Source organism: Eupeodes corollae, chromosome 1 (genome assembly GCF_945859685.1).
Source record: "Eupeodes corollae chromosome 1, idEupCoro1.1, whole genome shotgun sequence".
In the NCBI taxonomy this organism is placed as follows: Eukaryota; Metazoa; Arthropoda; class Insecta; order Diptera; family Syrphidae; genus Eupeodes; species Eupeodes corollae.
The window spans coordinates 229,861,468-229,885,383 of NC_079147.1; the positions used below are offsets into that span (position 1 = coordinate 229,861,468).

Here is a 23,916-nt window from a genome sequence, read left to right on the forward strand (position 1 = left end):
CTGAAGGTAAAACCTAGATCATTATTTCCTTGTAAAATCGGAGACAAATAGGTTCTTCATCGGCTATTATGTACAGAACATCCTCAAATACAACTTTTTGTTTACCAACAAATACAAAAAGCTGAAATAAATTTTCAAGTTTCTTGAAATTCAACCATGTGTTGAATCAGCTGTTATGTCAGATATCTACATCCCCAGAAATTCTTGGATACCTTTGGATTCCTTTTTTGACATATCTGCTGTTTTTGATCAGCTGTTATTTTACACGTAAAACACTAACAAAAAGGTATCCGGATACCCTATCTGTCTGAGATTGAACGCAGCCATTAGAAATGTTTGTCATTGAAAAATGATTCAAATCCATCAAAAAAATGTTTGCTGACAGAAATCTGTCATTGGAATTGTGTGAAATTGGAAAAAAAATCAGTGGAAAGATTCGTTTGACTTTTGAACATAAATTTATCAGCTGTTCAAGAAATAAACAAATTCTTTGTGTGATTTCCGATCGAACAGTATATAATTTTCATTTCTAATCGAAAGGAAACACCGTCAAATGTCGATTCAAAATTTTTCCGGATCGATTTTAAAGATAGCTTCTTATAGCAGCCAAGTTATCTTGTTATTTTCTTTTAAGATTTATAAAAGAACATCAGTTTTTGCTACTAAACCAAACTACTCCATTTCTGGCGTTTGGCAGAATTCCCGAATTTTATCCAAGATTTAAAAAATTACATACTCGTAGCTCTTTTTGACGCTATTTTTTTTACCTCTTTTGGGGTATCTTGCCACCACAGGCTGTATAGTGGAAGCTTGGCAGCATTATGAATTAATACTCAGGAGACTTAAAACTTAACAAATATGCTGAAAACGTTCCTTTTAAAGGCTGCTTTTACATATATGACTGGATGTAAGATTTTCTTCTACCAGGGCCCTGTTTCACCCTACACTTTTCACTTTGCAACTTTACACTTTTACTTTTCACCAAACGCAAGTTTGCAAAGAGAAAGTTATTAAACTGAAAAGTTTTTCTCTTTGCAAAAAACGTTTCACCAAACTCAGATTTAAAAAGTGCAAAGTCTTTTCCAGAAAATGAAAATATTTGTTTCAAAAGTATTTGTTACCTTTTGTTTCACCAAACAATAAACTTTGCAAATTATATTAAGAATTTTTAAAAGCTTTTCAAAGAGAAAATTTTGATTTGCAAACAAGTGTTTGTTTTGGAAAGTTTTTGAAGACTGATACAAAAATACATGAACTGTTTTGAAAATGAAGAAGTAAATAATTATGAACAAGACAATGGACATACATATTTAGGTTATTGTTATTATTCTTGTATTTTGGCGAAATTAGCAAAGACCATGAATATTGAATTTTAGGGTTAACGCGTTGAGTCATCTCAATTTCAAAAATGTCTGATTTTGTAGAGGTTTTTCAATCCTTCATAGAATTTGATAGATCATAGCAAATCAAGATTTCTTTTGAAAACCTGTTAATAATATAATAAAACGAAGAAGTTAGTTAATAGTGACTTAAGAGTAATTAAACTAAGAAATAACTTCGATATCGGAAATGTTTTTTTGGCAAAAGAGAGTTTTTGATTAACGAATTGAATTTGTGTTATCTAAATTTATAAATAAACTACAATTCAATAGCCAAAGCACTGTGTATAAGACCATTGCAACAACTTTTGTGTACACTACATTGGGTTGGGAATGGAGCCGAAAATCACGGTGTTGCATCTATGCACGAAATAAGCAAAGCATCCGTCTGCAGAGTAGTTCATCGAGTGTCAAATATTATTATTGATGATTTTCTCTCGAAGGCAATTTGATGTGCACAAAATTGTTCAGTCATAACCACGCAGTTTTGTTCTCAAGGAGGATTTCCTTATGTAGCTGGATGTGGTGATGGCACTATGGATATATGTAACTTAAAAACAGAATCTAAGATTTACTTTGCGACTTTTCAAAATACGAATTAAATTCAAAATTGTGTTTAAAATTGGTGAAACAATTTTATCTCGCACTTTTCAAATAAAGACTGTGAAAATTCTTTTCACTGAAATACACTGAGTTACAAAAAAAGTGAAGCAGCCATACTTTATGATGTGTAGTTATTATTTTGATAATATACCACGTTATTTTTGCAAAAGAACCTATAAGGTGCCTCAAAGCCTTCACCAAACAGCGGTTGAAGTGTCTCACAGACTTTAATCAGTGAGAGGAATCACTTTGAATGCTTAAACGGTGAGGCGGTGTTTAATTAAGAGTGATCTGGTCGTATACCAAGACTGACGATACAGCACTTAACAAAATGGAAGCGAATGGAATTTGATCGCCTTCCCCAAGATTGAACCGAGGCCGACTAGGGTAAAAATGATCTTCACTGATAAGTCCAGGTTTTTCTACACTCACCAGACGGACGTACAATAGTGCTAGACCTCTTTCACACGAAACGGTCCGTACTGTTAAAACCATTACGATTTTTTTCCGTACGGACTTTGTCTTCACACATAACTTATTTTTCCCGTGAATCGTGTACGTTTGGTTATATTTTAGATATTTTTCTTTAGTACAAGTGACCACAAAAACCGACGGTAGACGTCTTTTGTGAATGCGTTCGCGTAGTCACGTACGCCACTGATAAGACTGCGACAGCACGGTCGCGTGCCGTATATTTCAGTCGTTGAGACGGCTGTTTTAAATTGTCCGTACGGAAAAAAACCGTCTCCGTCCAGTGTGAAAGCTTTAGTTAATTTTATTAGTTTACTATTAATGGTTCACGGAAAAAAACCGTACGGTTCTTTTCCGTACGGAGAAAATCGTCATGTGTGAAAGAGCTCTGAAAGAGATCAGGTGTGAGATACAATTTGACAACAGTTGCTCAGGGGGGAAATTTCTAGAGAGGTTATGAGTAAGGAATAACTTTGCTGTGCATGGTGGAAAGAGCGGTTAACTCCAATTATTACATCACCAACATTTTGGAAGAATATGTGGTTCCTTTCGGCCCATTTATTGGTAAAAATTTCATGGTGATTCAAGATATTGCGAGATTTCACGTTGCCAGGTGACTACTCGAAGAAATCGATGTGATGGCTTGAACATATATTAAACATATTTGGGATGGGAGCTGCTGGAATAAATGACAAGGAAGCGCCCTGCTCTCTCCGAGGAACTAAGTAAACTGAGATCTTGTCAGATTGAAGAGTGGGATAATCGACACGATCGTAAAAAACATTATTAAAGGCATGCTGATGCGCATTAAAGCTTCTATAGATGTTAGGGGAAACAGCACCCATTACTTAGAGAACAAAAACTCATGTATTTTATATTTTATTTAAAAGTTCTTCCCATTTGTTTATTTGTACATAAATTAATAATATTAAATGTTAATAAACAATACTGAATTTAAAAAACAAATTTTTTTACATATTTGAAATTATTGCGAAATTACAAGGTGCACCACTTTTTTTTGTAACTCAGTGTACTTTACGTTTAACTTTGCAAGGTATTATTGTTTCTTAAGATGGAAAGTTTTTCCTAAAAAAGACCCTTAAAAGTTTAACTAGGTAGGTTCGCAAAAAATCCCTTATTTTTAAAATATATACGGCCACATTTATTTTTAATTGGTAAGGGGCCCTCAAAAATTGTCTAGCTACGCATCTGATGTTAATGTAAAATAAAAATGAAAACAAAAAATAAAAATCAACCATCGATGCATTGGATTGAGAATGTAAAACAAAAACTGGCTATCACTATCATTATCATTTAACTTTCTGTGGTGTGGTGGTTTTAAACAATAATTACTTCTTTCGTGTTTACCCGTTTTGCACTAGTTAATTTGTCTGCAAAATAGTGTGAACATTAAAAAGTAGTTCAATCTTCAGTCCACATTGTGCTTAGAAAGTGTATTTATTTAGGTGGGATTTCAATGATTTTTGTTTATGATACAGAGATAGAAAATGGTATGGCTTTTGTAATTAATTAACCAATAAGACATAAAAGTAATTCTATACTTTTGCGTACCCTAAATCTCGCATTGATGCGTTCAAATAGAAAATTAATAAATTAAATCATAACTTGATTTAACCTGTACGATGACTCTTTCCAAAATACTTACATACATACATATACGAGTATTTACTTACTTATATAGCATTATAATAATTTATTGCACTTATTTCAATAATTAAATGCATTCAACTTTAGAAAGTCATATAGATTCACATTCAATTGAAAGTGGAAAAAATAATTACCATTAAACGTAAATAAAATTATTACTTGTTGCACTTTCAATTTCAATGTCATTTTGTAAAATTTAAACCATGTATTTCCACATTCAATTTGTAACACTTCAAAATTTTTGTTTATTTTTAGAAGACATAATGAGGACTCCTATTCAAATTGCTTAAGACTTATAGAGATAAGATTTTGAAGGTAAGTTAAAATTTATTTGTGATGTGAATTTTATGATAATTTTGATTTTGATCGTTTTATAAATATAGGCCTACAAATTATAACTATATTTCATAATTTTTCCTACTTTTCATTGGAGTTACAGCGTTATCCATTTTGCGGTTTCAAAAGTAAACGTAAATAAAACACATATGAATTTTTTTTGATCATGATATTTCTTTTTTATTATAAAGTTTTAACGTTAATATTATGTGTGAAACACTACATAATTTAAATGACCCCAACGCAAATTTGAAAGCTTCGATTCGTTTTAGGTAATTTTCAACCTCTTTGACACATGTTGGGCGGTATCTCAGCAATACCTTGACGCATGTTGGAAAGAAGTGTCAAATCGCACGATATTGGTAGCCATTTGATATCGCCACTAAATGCCTTTTGTAATAAAGCCGTATTGGCTAGAAACCACATTTGTTCTTCAATAGCAGGCAAAAAAAATGTCGAGTATCATACGACCAGCCATTATTATGAAAAACAAACACCCTTATTCGGCTTTGCCTGACGTTTACGAGTTCAGCCATAGGAATTCAATGAATGCTTTGACCTCACGTTTCCTTTGACAATCGTAAGGAAAAGAACGTATTGTTACGTAATGTGACTAAAAACGGAAGCTCTAGTTCAAGATTACTGAACAAACAAAATATATTTGCTTTTGGAGGGATTCCCATTGGTTATTATAGGCTGTGTAAGCTACTTCCGCCATTAATTTAATTTGTTCGATTTCAAAATTCATATTTTTTACTGCAAGAAAAATCAAAACAAACTTTTGAGAAAAAATAATAGCTGCTAATGGCAGAAGTGCCATTTTAGAAATGTCATACTAGAAATGTCATTCAAAGCAACCTCGAAGCAGGCCCATCGTAACGCAGACGAAGCTGAAGCGTATTTGTGTTTCAGCCATAACTCTCAAAATTGATGGTGACACTGTGACAGTCCAATTTTGTCTCCGGACCAAAGAGCGCACCAAACCTTAATTTTTTGTATATGTTATGACGTCTCTTTAATTACTTGAGGAAGATTCTTAGAACCCCAAATATGACAATTTTGTTTATTAAAATACCCACTGAGTGAGAAATGTGCTTCGTCGTTGAAGAAAATTTTGTTCGAATAATTGCTGTCCACCGCCTGCCTGTTCAAGCACCCATTCAACGCATCTTTGTGAATGGTTTGCCGGCTTCAGTTGTTGTGTGAGCTGGATCTTATATGGATGTAGGTCCAAATCCAAATGCAAATACGCCATAATGTGTCGTAAGACAAATTCCTGAGAACGAACAGGGTTCGATACATTCCGGTCTTCGGCAACACTTTAACTTACAGCATCGATATTTTCAGTTTTACGAGCGAAACGATGATGCACAAGTCCAATGGCGGATCCAGACTTTTAATCAGGGGGGTCACACGCTTCACACAAAGATGATTTTTTACGAACAAAATTTAAGTAACATAATGTGTATCTTAACCTTAAATTTTCACATTTGAAAGGCTAAAGTGACAACTTTAGTTATTAAATTATTTTAATGCTGTTGTCCAGCAAGGAACTATTTAATTTGATCGACTCTCTACATATGAAAACATTCCAGCAGTTTTCTAAATATGCCATATTTAAGAGCAAAACACAATAGTTTAGAAGGTGTTTGTTGCTTTCACGCAGAAATGTAAGAAATTGTTTTAAAGCCTAGCTTTTATCTTCCCATTTCTATCTATGAGAAAAACGCTACAAAAATTCAAAAACCCAGAAAATGAGGAAGAATGTAAATATCGAGCATTTCCTGGCTTTTTCGGACTCAATTTTTGAGAGTCTATTATTTCTATCGCTATCAGTCTGCTTACTCGTAGATTGGAGCTGATGCTAGAAAATAAGTGGCATTTTTTGGAATTCCATGAATAGTACAGTGAAAACCTGCCAACAAAACGCAGTAGCCAGTATATTGGTACAACTGAAAGAAGATCTTTCAGAATAATAATAAAATAATAACACAAATAGAAGAAAGTTTGCGAAAATTAACTTAGCAAAAAAAAAAATTAATTAAGAAAATTCTTTACATAACTGAATCGAGTTGAAATGAGCTTGATTTGACTCGATTCCCGTCGGAGAATCAGTTGTTGAAACTTAATTAGGTATCTTTTCTATTGTTTTTTCTTGCAAAATAAGCCCAGTTAGTCCATTTTTATTAACAAAACTAAATGATATCAACAGTAACAAAATGGTTTTTTCCCCAATGAAAAACACATACATAATTTCGAATCCACAACTACTCAACGAACACAGCCCTAGAGATACAAATGCAATATCAATCGTACCAACTCGTATAAATGTCAAAACCCATCCATAGTAAGATTCTGCTCTAACTTTTATAGGTGTTATTCATACTATGGGTATTGTTTTTGTTATTCGTGTAAGATCCTACTATACTATGGATAGATTCTCCAACAACACACGGGTAATAATTTGGTCTTAAAGGAGTCAACTAAACTTAAAAATTGTAGAGAAAAAAATATTTGGTTCTTGAATTTAAAGAAATATGTGCATTTAAGTTTATAATTTCTCTGAATATATACTAAAAACTAACTTAAGTACCTAAACAAATGAGTTGGGAAGAAATTTTGGAAGGCAGTCACAAATTACACGTTTTAGAATCTCTTTCAGTTATCAAGAGATTCAAAGCTTTTATATAATTAGATATGAAACGTGCAACAAAAGTGTCACTTTTGCTATTTTTTTGAACATTTATACTTTTCAAGTTCGTGTTTAAATCTCAGTTCTAGGACATCTAAAGCACATAAACTTCAAAAAGTAGATTCCTCTAATTTTTTAAGATCTTAAAAGTTTCATTTAACAGAAAATAAATTTTAAAAGAAATATAATTAATGCACGACTGGGTCACTAGAACTTGCAAAAATTTCAATGTTATTTTATTTCTCAAAAAACATAGATTAACTTAATTTTTTTTCGAAAATCCCTAATTTAAATTTGTTTATACACAATTTTTAAATGTTGTCTTTAAAATATTTGTGGTATACAGTCTGTTATTAAGTGCTTATATATTTTATGTTTAAATTTCGTTAATAAATATTCACTCCATTCTGAGATATCAATAATTCCAAAAAAATTTATTATTTGTTTAAAAATAAAAGAAATGACATTTTTGATCATCATCAATTTGAAAATTTGATCATCCACAAATCCACAAGAGCTTGCACTGAAAGAGAAGATTAATGAAATCGATCGATTAGTTCTTGGGAAAACTTAAAAATAAAATAACGGTTTTATAAGGGGTACCCTTCTGGAGCAATACCAAAATATATTTTTCTTGTAGAAAGAAGAAAGATTAAGAAACAACAAAATGGAGAAAGTGTTAAAAAAATCTATCGGATCATTTTTGAAAAATTCAATTTTTTACTTGCGACATATAGGAACTATATGGCAAGTTTTGCATTCGTGCAAAATTTCGAACTCGAGATTTTAATCAAACATGATATTACGATGGTAGAGAAGTCGAAAAAAGTGGGTCCCGCGATTCCGTCCGGTCGGTTTTGTCTGTCTGTCCACGCTCCTACAGCCTAAACCATTGGGTCGATTGAGTTCAAACTTGGAAGTTAAGGTTTTGAGCAGATTCGCGTTAGGCGTTTTTTTCATTTTTTTTTTAAGATCAAAACTAACAGTGGCCACCATACAATATTTTTGGGCAAAAAACGAAAATTCGAATTTTCTCAAAAACAAACCGATAGATTTTCTTTAAATTTTCTCTAAAATTTTATTTTTTAACTTGCCTTCTTTTAATAAGAAAAACAAATTTTTGTATTGCTCAGGAAAGGTACCGCTCATAGAACCGTTATTTTGTTTTTTAATTTTCTCAGTAATTTATAAACCGATTTCAATAATTTTTTTTCTGAATAAGCTCTTATATTGTTTTAACAATATTTGATTATCAAAAGTGCAATTTTTTATTGTTTGGATTTTTAAAAAAATATTGAATTTTATTTTTTCAAAATTCGATATCTCAAAAACGTTTCAACATTTTTTTACGAAATTCAAACGCATAGCGTATATTAACAATCTCTAAGCAACTGCGTACCAAAAATATTTTTAGAACAAAATTGAAAAATTTTATATATAAAAAATTAATTTAAAAAAAAACCGCTCTAACGATTTTCATAAAAAAAATTTGAAAAATAAAATGTTTTTTTATTTATAAAATGGCATTTAAATTTTTGAAGACAAACTTATTTTTCGGGCGAAATTTTGAATATTAAAATAATTTCTTTTTTAATATTTTAACTGTGCATGATCCCGAAAGAGCGCATTATTTTGACAAAATTGTAATTACATTCCTAGCTTTTATCTAAATTAGTGCGTTTTGTACATATTTATGTATTTTTATAGCTAAAATTATTGTAAATACCAACGATATGGCCGCCCATGTAGCGCAATTGTATCGGATATGATATATTTAATCAAAAATCTATTTTAAAATGTCCATCAAGAAGTAATATCTTGGTAACTTTGTATAAATGTGATTTTAAAATATTATTTTTTACGAATAAGGTTGTTTCACACATGATTTACTTGCCTACGCCTATATAAAAGAATAAATACTTAGTACCTACAAGTTAAAGAAACGGGCCAGAAAGAGTATATGTATTTTCTATTAGAATCACTTTTTCAACGTATACACATTATACCTACTTATAAAGGTATTACGTACAACTTCTACAACTACTGCTTACGTGTCACTTTATAACTAAAATCCAAAACGCTCAAAAGCCTGACCTTAAACAACACATGAATAGCAATTTCTTGTACCTGTACGTATGCTTGTTATTTTTTTAAACTTTAACAAAATAAATAAACTGAACGTAAAAACTCCATGTTAGCGCTGAAAACTTATAGTAAAGAAGGAATGTAGTATGAACCTTCTAGCCACCAATAACATTCCTTCATTATCATCATGAACATGTCCTTATCTATCTATCTGCATAAAGCTAAGCACGCCAAGTGAACTATTTTATGGTCGTTTTAGACATCTACCTGCTACCTAACTACACAACCAATAGGCGATCGACTTACAATTTAAACATTCCTGGTCTGCCTCTTTCTTATCTTATTTATTTTCCATCCTGATTCTTCTAATATGAAATTACAATAAAGCTCTTTCTGAAGGAAAAAAGCTTTGAATCGCATCGTAGCCTTATACATAATACAAACCATTTTTCATATACAAAGATCGTACCGAAGTAAAAGCAGACTTATGAATGTAAATAAAAACAAATATCGGAAAAGATCCTAAACAGCTGACGTAAGCATGTAAAAGTTTGTTTCATCCCCTTATTAGATACAATATTAAGCCATTTTGTTTTTTATATAAAGTGCATTGATATAAATAAAACAAAAACAAATTCATCAACCTTCATATGGAAGCTGTTTATGTGAAAATATATACAAGGATAGACTCAAGTAGAATGAAGGAAATTGTGTAGACTTTTTGGGTCGAAAATTAATTATCTCCCTTATTCTGCTGGCTGCTTATGGGAATGGAAATAATATTTTTCTCTCGCTCCCGCTGAATTTTTCCACTTTCGATACTAAAGCTACGCCAACGACTAGCATCTGGTCGCCCTAAAAGTTTCTGCTCATGAGAGTACTATGGTTTTCATTATGTACAATTGTACATAATGGCATTTATATCTTTGAAGACAAACTTAATTCACAGGTATATTTTTAAATCTTACATAAGTACTTTTTTAAACATACTCTTAGCATACAGGAGCAAGTTCGTGCGACCCAGTCGTGCATTTTATTATTTTAAACAAACAAATTTTTAAGGGGAATGCTATTATTTTTAATATTATCAAAATAAAATAATATAAATGCCTTAAGCCTTAATAAAAAGGCTTTAAGCCAAACGGCTGAAAACCTCAATATCACAATGGTTAAAGCTGACAGACAGACGGAATCGGAGGACCAACTTTTTTCGACTTTTCTACAATCGTAATGTCATGTTTGATTCAAAATTTTGTACGAATGCAATACTTGCCATATATGTATCGCAAGTTTCAGAAAATTAAAAGTAACTTAATATAAAATTGACGATCTCTTATTCAAGGTTTCTTCTTAAAAACCTGAATATTTGCTCTTTTTCTTATAAACAAATTTTATGACAATAATTAAAACTATTACTAAAATTAGAAAAATAGTAGTTGTTTTAGACAGCAAACCACTTGTTGGTGAATGTCATTAAATAACTTACAAATTTTTAGATGAAATATTTACCTTTCCAACTTAACTGTGTAGGCTTTATAGCTCATATGACGCGCCTGGATCTCCATTGGTCAAAATTTGTTGAATTTGTGCTCAGTTTTTGGAATAGGGTTGAATTTCCGATTCATATTATGTTCTTGGTCCAGTCCTCAGTTAAAAGAGGTACGTTTGGCAACAAAGATTTAGAAAGTAAAATACAAATTTAGTTTTCATATAGAAAAAAAATGAATAATTGAAAATATGGTGGGGGTCATATCCATTAGCTCAATTCGATTAGTTTTGAATTGAAAGAAATTCCTACAAAAATACAAGAAAATAATATCTCAATGGAGGTTATGCGACCCTGAGTTTGACAAATGTCGAATTCCAACCGGATAATCCGTTATAATGGTGCGTAAGGACCAGATCCCTAAACTGGTTTCGGTGTTTTTGATATACCTATATTAATATATAAATATTCCTAGAACATATGTAGATATAAATAAAATGTTTAAGTGAGTTTCGCAAGGAATAGAGAAAAGATGTTATTTGTATGCTAAATTACGACAAAAATTGTTCTTGGAAGCGTTGCCAATTTCTTGCAAGAGAATTTAAAAAGCAAACAAACTTTTAAGTTGGTCCAGACAGGGATTGAAATTAAATTCACCAATTTCAATTTTATGATGATAGCCACAATATTTGCATATTATGCTAAATGAACAAAAATCTTACAAATAACATTCTGTCTACCGTTTGTGTTTTGAATGGCCTTGAATGGTTGAGCGCAGACAACAATCAAACAAATAAAAAAATTAAAATTCTATTGTTTAAATATAAAAAAAAAGAAATAAACTGAAAACAAATAATTGCAGACGAAATCGGTTGTATAAGTTTGTCTATAAAGAAGCCTAATACCAGTATTGTTATCATCATAATCACCTAACGCTTTACTATCTTTATAAGTCCGAAATTTGGAGTTTATTTGTGAGAATTGATGAAACATAACTTCATTTCATCATTACAGTCAAGTGAATTGCACGTGATGAAAAGACACCAAGCCTTGGAAAGACGCAAGAGTTTAATGGCAAGTTTATGGCACCAATATTTTGGGATGAACGTTGTAAAATATTCATCAATCATTATCTATCTTAAAAAGAAATATGCCATCAAAAGCGATTATTTATTAGCGTTATCGGAGCATTTAAAGAACAACACAGAAAAAAAGGATGTTTCATCAAGACAGTGCAATGGGTTTGAGAAATATTGAGAGTTAGAAATTCATTCTACATTTATATATATTTTTTTTTTAAGAGGCATATTTTAAAAACATGTTTTGAATCGCATCAACCCCAAATCATCACAAAACTTTTTTCCTTAACAAAGCCCAACTTTTTGTGAAATACTCAGTACAAGGCTTACACAAAGGTCTCAAAGGTAATTTTAATAGGAGCTTTTGGGAAAATAAGAGCATGTGTACCCTTAACTATAAGCTTACCTATACGAGCATCAATGCCGATTATATATGAATGAAAAAATAGAAGTGTAAAGCCTTTTAATTTACTAACTAAAATCCACTACACATAAAAATGTGCGCAAAACCAGGCTTATTCGCAATTATACACATAATTTTTCAATAGAGTCGTTATCATATAGAAATTCCAGATTCACGGATGCACCTACCCAAAAGAAAAATTTATAAAAAGACAAACAGACTCGAGTCGGAAATGGTATTGTATGTACATTAGCAGTCAGTGCTGTATCTTATATCTCGCTCCTCCAGTTAGCTCCTTAAACTATGATATGAGATGAAATTATTTGAATAATTATACTCTGTACGCAAATGAACGTTAATTAAAACATTTTGAAAACGCTCACAGAATTCATCATAAGCTGATTCCGTCTAAATGGGGACACTTTAGTGCTTTACCTTGCATACCTTGCCTTCAAACAAAGCAAATTTATAAACAGATAAGTACCAGTGAATGTACAAAATTAAATTAGGGTGGTTCAAAATTCGTTTTTGTTTTGATTTTTTTTGTTGCCAAATCGCATGAGTATGACATTTATGTAAAAATTAATTTTAAAACTTAAAACGCAGTACAAATTTTGAAAATCGTGGTATGACTCAAACTTATGTCTGTATCAAAAATAGGAAAATACTCATACGGTATGAGTTCCCTAATTTTAATGTTTTTGCCGTTTTACATTATTGTTGCCAGCCCTTAATTACATTCAAATTCTTAAAAACAACAGTTAACATGATTAGTAATACTTATAATTTCGTTATTAATTATAGATTGCACTTTTGATTACCACTTATTAAAAAAGCTAAGAGGATAGTACTAATTTATTAAAGAGGTTGTTTAGTTTACTAGTAGTTTGCTAGTTCCATTTAATTAAAAAACGGGCATCCGAATATTTCTAACAGTGACAATTCGTGAAAATAAACGAAACAGAGAAACTTAAAAGGGCCTATTAATTGGAATTTTGAACTAAAGACTGGACCATTCCATCCACTACCATTAGACAAATTTGTTTACCAACATCAGCCTAGAGCATAATTTCTCAAACACGGACAATATTTATTGATAAGCCTAGTACGCTGCTAATGCGAAACGAAAATTACGGTACAAAAATGACATGACGAAATCATAAACGAAAAATTTCGCTGTGCTTTTCGTTTTTCAGTACGCTGCTGAACGACGAAATGTGTCATTTTAGTGTTAAGCTGTACTAGATTTCTTAGTACAATTCTCCACTCTTTTCGTTCTCTCATATTAATTGCTTGCGAAATTTTGACGTTTAATTTTTCTATTGAAAACATTGTTTACTCGTGACTTTCGGTGTTTTAATTCGGATTCGTCTACTGTGTTGCAACAATACATTTATGAATCGGAAACTCAGGATGTTGAAGATGTTATTGGTGATGTGCAAGAAGTGATGAAGACGAGCAGTGAACTTCAATTTCCATAGAATAAACATTGATTTTTCTTCGGAGAAAAAAAAAGAAACTGGCTTCGTTGGTCGAAGCCAGTGCAGCTATTTCACAAAAATAATTTAGCCGTTGCGAGCCTCTGGAGTACATGTACTAACTGCTCAACAAAATGTTAATAAATCGAATTCTTTTTCACTTTTATTTACCAGCACTGTCAGAACTTGTCAATTTTCACAGTTGAGAGAACTCTCCACAAATATTTTTCCGCTGTGGTTTTCGTTTTCATTTTGCTCTGCACTTGGAGACAATCAATTGTAACTCCGTATAAAACCAGAGAGAAAAAACTAAATGAGAGAGCCAAATTTCCTCGTCTCCGTCCCTTTGGAACCTCTTACTCTCATTTTTTATAGCGTGTTGAATTCGTATCGGTGTATACATGTTTTCACCTCGAAGAGCAGAGAGAATCGAGACATTTGATATTTCTTTCTCTCTCTGGTTTTCACAAATTAATTCTAGCAAACAATTTTCGTTTGTCAATGAATTACGGTAAACGTTAAAATGGAAGATTGTGGTGAATTTGTTTTTCTTTTCTCTTTCTTTGAGTTACAGATAGATGGCATTAACAACCAAAACCAGAAAAGATGTGTTCAGAAAGAGTGTATAACAAGTTTAAGGTTTTTTAGACTAGACTTTATTTGTTATGAACAAGTACATGTTTTTTATAAATGTATGTTATGTTTATTTCAATAGTAATACCTTAACATAACTTAACTGCTGTTTTATCTACAATATACTGCATTGAATTATTTAACTTCGAATTAATTATAATAGGTGGAAATAATAAGGTCTACAGTTTACCGGGAATATTAATATAAAATATCCATATCTTCTGTAATTGCGGTATCAATCGATATTTTGTGGAACTTAGTGTTAACGTAACATTTATTTGTCATGAATTAGTCTTTCAGCTGTTTTATACACCAACAAAATTTATTATGAAATTTGGCTGCGATAATAATTACTTGAACACAGCATTTTCTATGTTTATAGTTATTCAGGTTTAGCCCTTAACTTAGATTTGCATTTATTTATGAATAGCCTAAAAAGTTTAGTATTTTATAGTATAGTATAGTATAGTATTTTGGAAATGTCGGTAACATAAAGAAAATAAACAACGAGTACACACAAATACAATAGGAATGTAAAAAAGAGATGAGTATATAAAAATGTTTTCAATGTTTCTGCGTTGTTTTATTTTAATGATCCATGTTTACATTCTTTAACTCTCGTTGTCAATGTTCCAGCAACTCGCAGCCAAAATTAAGTCGATGAACTCTGAAAATTGAACTAAATCAGAGTTTTTTTTGCATTTTTCAACGGTCTGAGCGAAAATTAAACGCATAAACGCAGCTAATAATAAAACAAATAATAGTTGTAGTGCTTTCAGAGTTTTTTGTTTCTAGGTCCTAATTCTCATTGCACCGTTGCAACACCTAATTTATTTTACTTATTTAATAATTAAAACTGGCTTCAAATAACTAACTAATATTTCTCTAAATGCGTAATTTACAATTGTTGCTAAATCTTCATTGTTCTGGCACCTAACAAGAGTAATTAATTTCACTTCATATTCGAATGATATTACTCGCAAAGTAACACAATGAGAATACCAAAAAATTGTTCATCCACAATTTTGAATTTTCTTTGAACACCTCTGAACAACATGGCATCCGCCATTTTTCGAAGGTGGACGCCATTTTTTTTTAATGTGGGGAGTATGCACATCTTCTTGCATAAGTATTCGTTCCCCACATTTTTTTTATATGGAGTTAATACTTATGCAAGTTTATGTGCAAATCGCAGCTTGTAGGCAAAAAGAGAGCAACCGTCGAAGTTGGTTCTCTCGTTTAGTTTTTTTCTCTCTGATAAAACTAAAGCGCCTTGCACATGAGAACGAACAACGAATGGACGAACAAACTTGATTTTACACATTTCAGAAAGCCAATTTCAAACAAAAATACATTTAAATTATAAGAAACCAATTGAAACTAATGTTAGGATAATAAAATTTGCATATTGTTCTTTAAAACAAGAAAAATTTGCAGTGTGGTTGCTACGAATTGTCAAACGCGTTCCATATACCATACACACTGCAACGAATAAATTGTTCGTGCGCAACTTAACCTCAAAATTATACCACTCTTGTTTTGTTATTTTTGTGATCAAAGATCATGGCTGAGGAAAATATGGAGAAAAGAGTAATAATAAATTGACAATTCGTCGCTGTCTGCGTATAAAAATAAAGCTCATGTAAAATAAACGTCAAAATATGCTAACATTCACAGTACGCAGTTTATAGTTCGTAGCATTGAGCGACCAACGACCGACGAATGAACGAATATTCGTCCATTTTGACATTTTGTTCACATGGATTTATACGTAGCGAATGAAGTTTTTCTTTGACAACTCACTTGATTGGTTTCGAAATGAATTTAAAAAGTGTATTCAAAACAGTATGAGATCAACAAATTATTTGTAAAAAAAAGAGGCTGAGATGCGACCCACATTGATAACTTCCCATCCCGTCTGTCGATTTGTTTTGCTTAAAAGTTTTTTTGTTGGGGACGAACGGATGAACGAACGTACGTAGAAACGCACGCAAATGTTTTATTTCGACTCTATGTACCCTGAAACGTCGAGAAATGTCAAAATGTTCAGTTTGACAAATCAAACCCTTTACAATAACTTTCTATGGGAAGTTAAAAAGAGAATGTTGCTGTGCTTAATTATGAAGAAAATTAAAAAAACACTATGTGCAGTGTGCACCGACTTAACGAAGACCAATTCCAAAGAAGAATATGTCTTTTTAATAACAAAATTGGAAAAATATCTGAACAAGTTTTTTAAATATTTTAGGAAGTCAAAGGAAAAATTTGAAATCAAAGCTTCAAGCTTTAGAAAAGATGTAAATTGTGTCAAAGAAAAGTTTGTTATAACGCTACGGTAAGATATAATAAATATTCCTCCTTACCTTATCTTCTGTAGATTCCTTGCAAGTTTTGTCGATTTAGCCTTCAGGTTTCGAATGGGAGTATCGACAGTAAAAGAAGCAGCCCTTCCAAAAATTAATCTTTCATCAAATTCTAAGAATTATTTACATTATTTCAGTGTTCATGATTCTTAAGCATGTATATACAAAAGTTTTTATTGAATATAATTTACCTTTTTATCCATGTTTGTTTCAGCCATGACCAATCCACAAGTAAACAAAAACAAGAAAAATTTTGAGATTATTTGGTAGAGAATAATTCATTCGTTGGAGTGTGGATTGTATGTGTGGAACGCGAACAGAGTTTGACAGTTCATAACAATCAAGTTTCAAACCAAACCCAAAACTGGGTTTTCGGCAGAATGTTTTCGAAACCCCGAAAGTCGTTCACACAGAACATTTACACGTTTTGATTTTACATTTAAATTTGTTTAACACCGGCTTTTATTGTCGACGGTGGCAAATTTTCCCGCAATTTTTTCTGTTGAAACTCAGCTCCCCCAAAGTTTCTTTTTTATGTTTTTTTTTTCTCTTCCATATTCTGTAAATAAAAAAAAAAGAAATAATTCTTACTTTGTAAGGAAATTGTATAAATAATATTACTTACCACGACCAAATTTATTTCAAAATGAAATATTTGTTTTGACAGCAGCCATTAGCTGTTTTGTTTACATTAACTTGAAGTTTTGTTTGTTTAGTTCAAATTTGAATTACAACTAGTTTTCGAGAGGTTTTATACAAAACTTGTAGATTACCAAAAATGTATGGGGAAACTTGAGATTTCGATGTAGGTTTTCGCGAAAACCGATAATTTCGCCAAAACCGGGTTTTGAACTTATAGTGAAAAGTCTATTAATTAACTTTTCTAAGATTTTGTCTAGTTTTTGTGAAGGATTTAGAGTTGTTAAATGTTTTAATTTCCATTTGTTTGTTTCTTATTCGCCGGTCATTCTGATGTAAACAGTCCTTTAAGGTACATCCAAGAACCGAACTATTACCTATACCTAGACACAAATTGCGAATAGATTTGTTAGGGACATCGCACTGTTCTGCACAAATTCGATTCTTCAAATCTTTCGAAATAATATTCTAAGTTCAAAACAAAACAATTTTAGCTCAAGAATTATAAAAACAAATCAACGCTTACAAGTTGAATTGGCAAACTATTTTGTTTAGGATAATGACATATGAATTATACAAATAAGCTAAATGATCTTTTAAGCTTAATAAATTGATAACAATGACTTTAACTTTTAACTAAACCGTTTAAAATGTTTCGCCATTGATGTCAAGCAGATGTCAAAATATAGTTAAAATGACCTTAACTTTTAATGGTGATTAATTTGAGAGAGACTTTAATAACGTCATTTAAAAGTCAACATTGATTATAGATCGTACAGGGGGGTTCAAAAGTGACTTCCCAATTAAAAGCGAAAAAACGATTAATTATATTTAATTAGTTATTAATAGTTTATTTTGAGAATCAAAAAGAACAAAACTTGTAGCCTTGTAATGTTATTTTATGTCTTTCAAATGAGTATGAAACTCACGGAGACGGTTTCGAGGGTTTTTCTATGACACTTTGTATGGCATCTATGCTCAGCTTCTATTCACTTGGGGGATATTTGTGCGCTAATTGGGTACACTATACGGTTCTTAGAACTCTTCGCAATAAACTGCGGGGCACACTGACTAGACTAGCCTTCGAGTAAGTGTTTTTGGACTTTCCACATCAGCTACGAGAATACTTTTCGAGGTTTTCCAGCCTGAGAAAGATCAACTACAGCGTTTTGTTGACGAAGTCGTGGCACCAATTCCTTATTCATAAGCACAAAGGGTTGATTTCCCTCATTGAAATCGAGTGATTGTTTTCAAAATAAAATTAAATTAGTTTGATCCTCTCTTCTTCCGTAAGTACGCTAAAAACAGAAGATATTTGATATTTTCAAATTAGGAACGAACTTTTGACACACCCTGCAAAGATATGATAAACTTTGGAATCGTCTCATTTTAAAAATGTATAAGAATTGCTTTTCTTAACCTTAACTTAAATCAACAATGCGAAGATATAATTAAACTATTAATGAACTGTCAAGTTAAACAAAAGTGTCTAAGAAATTAAAATAAATCGGCCAGAGAATAAAAACACTGAAGAAATACATAACTCTATTATTGAACATAGAATTATGTAATTCATGTATTTACCTTTCACGAAAAATTTAAAATAAATTATAATTTGTGTCATTATTTAGTTAAAAAAATGTCAATAAACATTTTTCAATAAAGGACAAAATAATTCAAGCATTGGCAAATCATCATTATTAAAAACTTGTCAATACGAAATTATCAAACATTTGTTAATTTAATTACATCAATTAAATTTAAGTATCTTACCTTAAATTAAGTACTTAACCTTAATATGTAATGCTATTTTTATTAAAAATCAATACTTTTAACCTCGAGAATTATGTGTAGTTATAGCTTTGTATTTGCACTGCTAACTTGAAGATGTGTTGTGACTGATGTCATTTGCAAGTGCAACTATTTGTAGCTATAATTAAGGTCTTCATGCATTTGTTCATATAGCCACATACAATAAGAAGCAAACAAATCATCACGTTTAGACGTTCCTGGTGCCTGTGAAATCGAACTTTTATGATGAGTTATAAAACAAAATTCATGAAATAATAGTTAAACAGTAGGTTTGCATGTTATTCTATAATGAATTGAATCTTAAAAAAATCACAGTAAGTAATCAGGGCTATAATTCATATTTTAGCGCTGCTAACATAATCTACAGTTTAAAATCTTGCCAGTTGTATTACATCATTTCATTTTCACAGCTGCATTAAGTTTTTAGTTTATTAAGTTGTTGAAATTTTTCAAAAATGTATGACTGCGTTTAACAGACTTTTTTATAAGATGTTGCAATGCAATTGCTAAAAATAGTGTTATTAACAAAAATACTTAAAAAGGGTTTCATTTTGATACAAAAAAACGAGTACATATATTTTTAAAGAAATCAATACATTTTTATTTCATTGCAAAGAGAATGGAATTCTAAATGACCAAAATAATTAAGCTAAAATAAACATTTTCCAAATCGACAGCTTGATTTATTTTTTTCATCTGACGCTATTAGTGAAGCAGTTGTTGAATCCACGTTTCTAATCACATAGAATCGAATATAAATAAACAGGATCCCGCACTTGACGTTTTTCTTGACTTAGACGGGCAGCTTCATCTACAAAATAGTAATTCGTAGGACTGTTCATATTTAGCTGATTTTCGGAAAACTAATTTTTAGCAGCTTTCTGAACAAGTTCTACTTGTGTTATTGGGAATGTACCAATTTTAAATGACATTGATGATGCAGTTTCATACTTTTATGTCTTAAAATATCTAAATATTCCAGATTTATTCATGTATGGTATACGAAAGAGCTTCAAATGCTTCAAAACAAGGCATATAATATATCTTATAAATATGGACACTCCTGTAGAAATAGATGATATTTTCTCTTTATTCACTTCAACTGCCTTGAAAAATCTAAAACAATAGTAGAATCTCCAATTCTTCGAACATTTGTTCTCTTTCAAGCGCCGTTACAGCTATCATTGGTTTTCATCATTGAAAACAAACATTGGAATTTTTTTCACAGGTCGTTCATAGCTATAAAATAAGTTTGTCTTCAAAGATATAAATGCCTTTTAATTTGTCAAAAAAAACCACAAGATCTTTGTATATGAAAACCATAGTACTCTCATGAGCAGAAACTTTTAGGACCAGATGCCGAGTCGTTGGCGTGGCGTTAGTATCGAAAGTGGAGAAATTCAGCGGGAGCGAGAGAAAAATATTATTTCCATTCCTATAAGCCATTCCTATAAGCCAGCAGAATAAGGGAGATAATTAATTTTCGACCCAAAAAGTCTACACAATTTCCTTCATTCTACTTGAGTCTAACCTTGTATATATTTTCACATAAAGAGCTTCCATATGAAGGTTGATGAATTTGTTTTTGTTTTATTTATATCAATGCACTTTATATAAAAAACAAAATGGCTTAATATTGCATCTAATAAGGGGATGAAACAAACTTTTGCATTCTTACGTCAGCTGTTTAGAATCTTTTACCGATATTTGTTTTTATTTACATACATTCATAAGTCTGCTTTTACTTCCGTACGATCTTTGTATATGAAAAATGGTTTCTATTATGTATAAAGCTACGATGCGTTCGATATAGATTCAACTTGTTCCTTAAAAGCTTTTTTCCTTTAGATAGCTTTATTGTAATTTCATATTAGAAGAACCAGGATGGAAAATAAATAAGATAAGAAAGAGGCAGACCATGAATGTTTAAATTGTAAGGCGATCGCCTATTGGTTGTGTAGTTAGGTAGCAGGTAGATGCCTAAAACGACCATAGAATAGTTCACTTGGCGTGCTTAGCTTTATGCAGATAGATAGATAAGGACATGTTTATGATGATAATGAAGGAATGTTATTGGTGGCTAGAAGGTTCATACTACATTCCTTCTTTACTATAAGTTTTCAGCGCAAACATGGAGTTATTACGTTCAGTCTATTTTTTTCACTAAAGTTTTAAAAAACAAGCATACGAACAAGTACAGGAAATTGCTGTTCATGTGTTGTTTACAGTCAGGCTCTTGTGCGTTTTGGATTTTAGTTAAGAAGTGACGCGTAAGCAGTAGTTGTAGAAGTTGTACGTAATACCTTTATAAATAGGTACAATGTGTATGCGTTGAAAAAGTGATTCTAATAGAAAATACATATTCTCTCTCTGGCCAGTTTCTTTAACTTGTAGGTACTAAGTATTTATTTTTAACTTCCCTTAGGAAGTTATTGTAATGGGTCCGATTTGTCAAATTGAAAATTTTCACATTTCTCGACGTTTCAAGGTCCCTAGAGTCGAAATAAAAGATTTTTAGAAAGATGTCTGTGCGTGCGTGTGTACGTACGTTCGTACGTCCGTACGTCCGTACGTCCGTACGTCCGTACGTCTGTACGTCCGTACGTCCGTACGTTCGCGACGTTTTTTTCGTTGTCCATAGCTCAAGAACCAGAAGAGATATCGACTTCAAATAAATTTTGTTATACAGATAATGAGGCAGAAAGATGCAGAAAGGGCTCTCAAGAAAATTGCGTGGGTGTTTTTTTTACCATAGCAGTTTAAAAAAAAGGTGAAAATTTTGGTTAACCCTAAATATCTTACGAACCAAAAACGCTAGAGACTTGAATTAAATTTTATATAATAAACTGTAATGTGATCTCAAAGTAGTATATTTTTTTAATAAAAATCAACATAACGGTTTTTTTTATAAATCAAAAAAGCTGAAAAAAAAATTTGTCACCTCCTAAATTTAACGACTTACATATGATTTCATCTCCAAAACAATTTTGAGCAACGAAGAATAATGTTTTTGACATCTGATAAAATTTTGAGAAAAATCGAATTGACAGTTTTTTTTATAAAAAATAAAAATCTAAAAAAACATTACTCAAAGTTGGTAAAAATTAAATATCGATTCAAATATCTTTTCAAAAACTTAAAATTTGGGCTTCAAACTTATTTTATCTTATAAGAAATATTGTTTTCAACATTCAGTAAAATTTTGAAGAAAATCGAATTGACAGTTTTTTTTACAAAAAATAAAAACCTAAAAAAAAATTAATAAAAGTTGGTAAAAATTGATTTTCGACTCAAATATCTTTTCAAAACTTTGAGATATTGGCTTAAATTTACTTTTATCTTTCAAAAACTATTGTTGTCAACATTCAGTGAAATTTTGAACAAAATCGAATTGACAGTTTTTTTATAAAAAATTAAAAACCGAAACAAAATTAACAAAAGTTGGTAAAACTTGAAAGTTAGACTTCAAACTTATTTTATCTTATAAGAAATATTGTTTTAAGCATTCTGAAAGATGTTGAGAAAAATCAAATTGACAGTTTTTTTACAAAAAATAAAAACCTTAAAACAAAAATAAATAAAAGTTCGTAAAAATTGATTTTCGACTCAAATATCTTCTCAAAAATTGTAGATATTGGATTTTAACTACTTTTATTTTTCAAAAAATATTGTTGTTAACATTTATTAAAATTTTGAAAAAAATCGAATTGATAGTTTTTGTACAAAAAATTAAATACCTAAACAAAATTTACAAAAGTTGGTAAAAATGATTTTCGACTCAAATATCTTTTCAAAACTATAAAATATTGGCTTCAAACTAATTTTATCTTATAAGAAATATTGTTTTCAACATTCGATAGAATTTTGAAGAAAATCGAAATGACGGTTTTTTTACAAAAAATAAAACTCTAAAAAAAAACAATACTAAAACTTGGTAAAAATTTACTTTCGACTCAAATAGCTTTTCAAAAATTAAAAATATTGGCTTCAAACTTATTTTATTTTACAGAAAATATTGTTTTCGATATTCAGTGATTTTTATATAAAAACAGTCCGTTTTTCATAAAAAATAAAATCTATAAAAATAGTACGCAAATTTGGTAAAATTGATACTAGTACATATAGACAAACTTTTAAGCAAGACAAATCGACAGACGGGATGGGAAGTTATCAGTGTGGGTCGCATCCCAGCCTCTTTTTTACTTGCGACATATAGGAACTATATGGCAAGTTTTGCATTCGTGCAAAATTTCGAACTCGAGATTTTAATCAAACATGATATTACGATGGTAGACAAGTCGAAAAAAGTGGGTCCCGCGATTCCGTCCGGTCGGTTTTGTCTGTCTGTCCACGCTCCTACAGCCTAAACCATTGGGTCGATTGAGTTCAAACTTGGAAGTTAAGGTTTTGAGCAGATTCGCGTTAGGCGTTTTTTTCATTTTTTTTTTAAGATCAAAACTAACAGTGGCCCCCATACAATTTTTTTGGTCAAAAACCGAAAATTCGAATTTTCTCAAAAACAAACCGATAGATTTTTTTAAAATTTTCTCTAAAATTTTATTTTTTAACTTGGCTTATTGTTCTAAGAAAACCATATTTTTGTATTGCTCAGGAAAGGTACCGCTCATAGAACCGTTATTTTGTTTTTTAATTTTCTTAGCAACTTATGAACTGATTTTAATAATTTTTTTTTCTGAATAAGCTCCTATATTTCCCTAACAATATTTGATTAACAGAAATTCAATTTTTAATTGTTTGGATTTTTTAAAAAATATTGAATTTTTATTTT

At 30.9% G+C, this 23,916-nt stretch overlaps 1 protein-coding gene across 1 annotated transcript in view; it reads left to right on the forward strand.

The window, feature by feature from the left end:
- Nucleotides 1–23,916, forward strand: part of LOC129941832 (uncharacterized) — a 65,576-nt gene that overhangs the window by 28,247 nt on the left and 13,413 nt on the right. The window contains exon 2 of the mRNA XM_056050583.1: nt 4,377–4,436. The gene's annotated coding sequence lies outside the window, so the exon portion shown is untranslated. The remainder of the gene's footprint in view (nt 1–4,376; nt 4,437–23,916) is intronic.